A 7,500-nucleotide genomic window follows, 5' to 3' on the forward strand; every position below is an offset into this window, starting at 1 on the left:
ATAATAATAATAATAATACAGGTGTATTATTTCATCTTCATTTGCATGATCGTAAGGTGAGATGTAGACTACTTTCTCCTCAGAACTCTCACTACCTGATTAGAGTGGCCACAAGATTTAAAAATCAGTTATTTTTCCGAATAAAAAAACCTGGCGAAAATACACTAGAACGGAAAACTGTTTTGCATATTGTTCTGAACTGCTCGTTCACTCCTAGAAAATGTAGTCTAGCACTAAAAAACTGGCCTTGGATGGAGGAACGAGAGATCACAACAAAGAAAAGAGAAAAAAACTATGGCAGAAAGCCGATATTACTGAGGAAGGAGGAATTTGCATAAAAGGTGGACTTTAGTTTTAAATGCACTATATTTACATTAATTTAAATAGGTCCAGGAACTAATAAGGTGGTTGATTGTCGATCCACCGGAAACACATGGCTAGGGGCAACCAGACACGGCGTTCAGAATTTTGCGCAAGTGGGTTATTGAAATGCAAGGCTTATTCCAAAGGGTTCCCAAGTTCTCCCACAATCAGGCACAGTGTTTGTCTGCAAAGAGATGGTATCCTAGCATAAGTACCGAGGGGGGGCACACGTGGGTGAACATTACACACTACTTTCTTTCAATCAGAAGTTTACAGGCCACTCAAGGGGAATGAAAATGACTGGGAATTTGCACAGAGAGAACTATTTCATTGCTTGCATTAACTAGGGGATGTTTACTAGTATCACAAGGGGAGTAATCACAGCATTGAACCAAGATTGGGGGAATGAGAAGCTAAACAAAGGAGGGGGGAAGTCGCCTTGGAAGAAAGGAAATAAAATACAGACAAAAGGCCAAACAATTCCCTGGCTGAACTGGAATTTACTCTCACTGTACCTGGAAGTCCTGGGCTTGGTATTCTTCTTATCTGCTGATATTTCTGTGCACTTTGGACATATAAGAATACTTGGGATTTCCTCAGAGGAGGCAGGGGAAGCAGAAAGGGGCGAAGTTTTGTCTGCAGGGCTAGGTAGCAGGAACCTCTGAGAGCTCCTAGCTCTGTGGTGGTTCTGAGGGCAAGCTGCTGCGTCCCTGCTCCTTTTAAGATTTCTCCTTGTAAGCTCCACCCAATCCCTGATGGGGGGTAAATTCAGGACAGCCAATGGGAGCAGAGATAGCTTTCTAGAGAATAGAGGCTTTCAGTTCAAAGGGACAACTTGCATATAGACAAGGATGATTGAATCATGTTATAAGAAATCTTAACTTTCCTTGGTTCTGGGTTAAAATCTTGAACAATATTAATTACCGTCAGCAACTTGCAATGTAGCTCAACCAAAATTTAAACAAGTAATTAAAGAAGAAGGAGACCTCAGTCGTACTAGGCTTCCAACTTACGTGTAGAAACCGGCGAGATAGTGGATGATCATTCTCTGGATGAGAGGAGGAGGCCTGTGACTTAATTGGTTTAGAAACTTTCAAGTTCCTCGTTCGATGGGTGGTTTTCGTGCTCGCCTGCCAATTTGGTGGTCCGAAGTTTGATTCTCCACTCAGCCAACGCGGAATCAGAGGAATTTATTTCTGGTGATAGAAAATAATTTCTCGATATAATGAGGTTCGGATACTACAATAAGCTGTAGGTCCCGTTGCTACGAAACAAGTTGGTTCCTAGCCACGTAAAAAATATCTAATCCTTCGGGCCAGCCCTAGGAGAGCTGTTAATCAGCTCCTCAGTGGTCTGGTTAAACTAAGATATACTTAGCTTTTTTAACTTCCCAGAAAAGGAGATTCCTCCAATACTTTTTTTTAGGAAAAGTTGTGCCCACTTTAATAGCTTAATAATTCGAGTTGGCCTCAGCTGCTGGTGGGAATTATCGGAGAATCGGCTTTTGAACGTGAGACGAGACGGGTGATTTAATTGCGTCTATTGATTTAATTTAGAAGATTGTGATGGCTGCACAGCGTGGGGTTGGGAGTACTAAATGAAAGATGTGGGGTTTTGCAATTAATTCTTTTACAATAGGATGCATTGCAAATACGTATAATAACAAAATTGCTCTTCACAAGGTAAAAGAAAATATCTCCGTCTGACTCATTTCAAATAATTTTTTATTTACTCGAGCAGTTTATTTTATGCCTGTGTGGGGAGATTGATGTTTGATGTACGGTAGATGATAGACATTCAGTAGATTAATATTTGATGTACGATAATGATAGACATTAAGTCAGAATAATCCATTACAAGTTGTAATTTATCGTTGTAAGGTGGGAATGTTGAGGGCTTCTGACTACAGTTAATTAGGTCTATGAATATTCTCTTTTAATAAAGCTTGATGTGCAAGTTCATTGCTTCTTGGCTCGTCCCGTAGGAATGTATGTTCTTTAGTAAATAATAATAATAATAATAATAATAATAATAATAATAATAATAATAATAATAATAATAATAATAATAATAAAATCCACTAGTCTTCCAATGTTGGTCTATCGTCATGTTTTCTTTCATTCCGATGAATAAGTCTAGCGAAATGTTATTGATTTAGTTCAAGATATCTCGATTATGGACATATCTATAAAGAAACGCATAACAATTACCTATCCCCAATTCTCACGAAACCCGAGGGTTTCCCCAGGGATGTATATGAATGCCCGGCCGGTTGAATTTAATCCAGATGAACTCCCGAAAGCCCGCGAGTGCAATCCCTCGAGCCAGATGGAAACAAGGATGTTTGGCGGTCGGTGAACTCCGCATTAATCTTCGGTTCACGGGAGAGGAAGTCTCGAATGTAGAAGATCGTTCTATTCCGTTCGCGTACTTTTGGGATCTGCTACCCTAAGTGTGTGTGTTGCACGTGAACACCTTTGTTAATGAAAATGCTTGGTAACCTTAGCCAGTGCTATATATAATATCCCTGACCTGCGAGTAATCGTCAAGAAACAATATGTTGCGTTTCTAAAATGTCGTTCAAGTCTGTGTGTGTGTGTGTTTTTTTTCCTTACATTTTTGTTCTTTGCTGAATCTGTGGAAGGATTATTCTTTCTGACTGTCTTGTTTCAGTGAATCAAAGTCATATTTCTTAATTGTGCAACTAGAATTCGATCCGTTCTAAATTCCTTAGCTCAACGGTGGCCTTCGTAACTGGTGATTTATTTCTCGCCAGTCGCACATCTGAAAGCTTCTGTCATCCTTTTCGATTAACTATAAACGAATGATTCTCGGGTAGAAATTATACAAGAGCTGCTCTATGAATTTCTTCTCAGTTTTAGTTAAATTTGAGAGCGTTTAGTCCTATGCTGACCGAAGAATTAAGTTTTAAAATTACGTGATTTCATGTTATTTGGTTTTACCTGGGTAATTGTTTCTGAAGTATACAGTCACTTAGCAAGTTACTTCAGTAAGTTCAGTTAATGAAGCATATCTGCAGTCTGTCCTCCAGACTGTGTCAATAAAACTACTTGAATACGATGCACAGTCTGTCTAGATTAAGCTGGCCATACACATATCCAAATCGGCTAATGTAGGCTGATGCATATTCATCTGCACGCTCACTCAAGGCGGCCAATAGGATTCTGGCCCTTGATGGCTTTGTTGTTAGATTAAGGTGTATTTAGGTGATAAAAGAGAATTCACGAGAAAATACCTTTAAAAGAGAGAGTGTGTGTGTAAATTTGTGATGAATTAACACTAATTTCTCTTCAGTCGCAAATTGGGTCGTTTTGAAGTGCACAGTTTGTGAAAATTGGCTCAGTGATCTGATATTCGCATTTATCATTAATAATTGAATTGGTTGTGCTTATTGTTATAGACTTAATAAAATACAGATGATAGGTGTTGTTACTGACCAGTATCATAAGTGTAATCGGATCTCTCAGAGCAGTATTCTGATTTGCTAATGGTCTGAAATCCTCTTTGCTGGTTGTCCAGGTTTCTTAAACCATTAATGTTTAGACCGGAATGACCTGGAAGATCTTGTTGTTAGGACCTGTAATTGACGAATGTTTGTTGTTTCTAGAATTTCGGATTTTGGCATTTTCGGAATGTGATGGTTTGAATCTCTCTCTCTTTCTCTCTCTAAGGTATAACTCTCTCTCTCTCTGAGATATAGAGGCTCCACTGGCCTCTTTATCATGCTTTCTCGCCTCGTAACCGCCGTGCAAACCTTTATTCATTTACCCTGAAATGTGGGACGCTTAATAAATCATTTTTCCTGTCCGTGGGAACGCCGTGGTTTAAGTGAGTGTATGCAATGATAATGATAATAATATAAAAGCCTTTATTTGGGCTCGGGGCCATGTATAGGGAATATATAAAAGTTAGAGACAATGTTTTTGACATTAGATGTTGTCTGATATTGCATACTATGCGTCTAGTTTGTAATATTTATTATTATGTATATATCATGCAATTTTTCAATTACGTGATGTGCTGAATTTCCTCATGCTTTATATTTTATTTGAAATACAAAGTTTATTTTATTTTATTTATTGATTTTCTTTACAACTTGTCAGTTACGTAGATTTTCGTTTACATGGTGAATTAAATGAAGGAACCCTTCGGAGCATCGGAGCAGGTTTATGTTTGAGATTTACTATCAACCTTATTTCGCAAGTGGCCTTACTTTTTACAAGGCTAAGAAGGCCAAGGTCTAGACCTTGAAGAAGGCAACGTTAGAGTTTCTTTTTTTTATGGGTAGTCTTCAGTTTGTCTGCTTCCTTCTTTCTATATATATATATATATATATATATATATATATATATATATAGATATATATATATATATCATATATATATATATATATAAACTAGCCTTAGCCTAGCCTGTTACAGCTTATAATAAGAACATTTAAGAAATATCAATCAATGAAGGAACGTGTAAAACTCAGATCACAAAATATAACAATTTAATAATAGAAATAACAAGCAATTACATTGACATTTACTTTAGTAGAAAACAATTCGCAAGTTAAACCAACACAATTATATGAACCAATGAACGAACACACAGACAAACAATTAAACAAACACCTGAATTAAGTATACCAACGAAACACAAAATAAAAGAAAACACACTGACTTACATTAACAATAGGAAGATGATTATCCTACACCGTGTATACAGAATATGTTGTCGTTAAGGTAGCCTGAGAGCGACTCTGCCCTCCTCAAAATATTAAAAGCCAAAGCAAACTAAATGAACGACAAGGATACTTAAATGACGAACAGTAACGAAAAGATAAGCAAGGATACAAAAACATAATTACAGAGAACGGAGACATGGTATACATAATATCACACTCCTCCCCGTTGAAGAAATGGCCTATCAAGACATTATAAGTTTCATGAAGAGTATTCCAGAAGACTATCAGGAGTCCATGTGGGTCCGAGACAGGGCATCCGCAATGCAGTTATTAGTTCCTTTGATGTAGTGGATGGTTAGGTCAAAGTTTTGCAGAAAACAAAGACCATCTGAAATACGTTGATTTGTTAACCTCGCTCGTCCGAGAAAGGTTAGTGGGTTATGATCCGTAAAGATGGTGATCGGGATGTTGGATGAGAAATATATTTCATATTTCTGCAAGGTTAGGATGATTGCCAGCAGCTCCTTTTGTACGGTCGCATAGGAACGTTGGTGTTTTTTTGAGTTTTGCAGGAATAGTAGTAACATTGCATGCAGCATCTGTGTGTCACTGTTCTTCTGCATCAAGACAAGCAACCAATGCCAGTATCACAGGTGTCAATCGTATGATAAAAGGTTGAGCAAGATCAGGAGCAACAAGGACAGGATTAGAGCAAAGTATATTCTTTAGTTGATCAAAGCTTGTTGACATATATATATATATATATATATATATATATATATATATATATATATATATATATATTATATAATATATTGTCTGTTTGTGTGCATTGGAATTCGGTTCTATTTGATGAGTTCTAAACATCTGTGATGTTCATTACAAGTGGGAAACCAATTGTTCATCATCGGATGTCCAAAACAAAACCTGTTGAAATATTCACTATTATTCACGGAAATCGTTGTTTTTTGTATTTGCTTCGGATCCGAATCTGTGGAAACAATTGAGTGGCTCGTATGGCATTTGAAGCAGACAATCGAACCTTTTAAGTTAATTAAAGGTCGCATTGCAACAACCGCCCCCCCCACCCCCACCCACCGGAAGTGTCGCTTAATTACCGGTAATTCATTGCAGGTGATTTTGGAGAGACGTAATGGGGGCTCTTTATGATGTAAAGAGCATCAACGTTTAATTCGTGAGCATTAATTTTGTAGCCAAAATTCCATTCTAAGTTTATTCGAAATTTGTTTCTTTCTTTTAATGAGATGATTAAATGACTGGAAGTGTTTAACTGATTGAGATAACCAGTATTGTAACGCCAGTCACCGGAGACCAATCATTCAATCTTTTCGTCATCTTTATAGAACTTAGCATTACTCGATATATATAGTATGAAATATATATAGAATATATATATATATATATATATATATATATATATATACATATGTTGTCTGGGCATGTAAGTACGACTGTTGTGGTCACGTAGCTCTTTCGCTTCCTCATTTCTCATGTTTTATTTTTAAAGTTTTAAATGAAATTCATTTTAGTTGATTTTTGTGATAATTTGCAGAGTGATGATGTGTTGAAGCAACATGAGACGATTCAAAATAAAATATGTTTCTGAGGATGTTGTCTTCCTGGGACTCCTGAATGGATTCTATATATATATATATATATATATATATATATATATATAATATATAAGTATTAGTATATATATACACGTATATATATATATATATATATATATATATCTATATATATATATATATATCTATCATATATATATATATATATATATATATATATATATATATATATTTACATGTATTTACTTACAGTGTGTGTATATGTATGTACGTATGTGTGTATGCGTTTGTGTGTTTGTGACTGTGTTCGTTACCGCATTGGGACAAATATTTACCTCCTAAATAAAATGGTTTATTATTATTATTATTATTATTATTATTTATTATTCATTATTTATTATTATTATTATTTATTCCTTATTATATTATTATTATTATTATTATTATGATTTACTCAAGCAGTTCAAAGTACGTCAGAGGGGAAGCAGGAGATTCCACTTGTTATATTGCTATTTCATATATATTATTAGGAAAGATTTTATAGTTTTGCTGTAAATTGGTCTTTAAAATGGACAACCTATATGTATTGTATTGTACTTAATTTTGTAGTTGAATTGTGTACGTCTCGATCTATTCCTTGATTTCGAAGAATGAGCAGGTGGAAAGTTCGGTCTAATTCTGTTTGAGTCACCCTAAGTAGAATTAGACAGAAGGAAGGAGTGATCCGATCTTCAGCTTGCTAAGGGTGGATGCTAAAATTTACGGTCAATATGCACGTTGTTTCACCAACGAAAATTGAAATAAATACGCTATATTTTAGTAGAAATGATTTTTAATTGCTGCTCAACATGC

Source organism: Macrobrachium nipponense, chromosome 7 (assembly GCF_015104395.2).
Source record: "Macrobrachium nipponense isolate FS-2020 chromosome 7, ASM1510439v2, whole genome shotgun sequence".
Taxonomy (NCBI): domain Eukaryota; kingdom Metazoa; phylum Arthropoda; class Malacostraca; order Decapoda; family Palaemonidae; genus Macrobrachium; species Macrobrachium nipponense.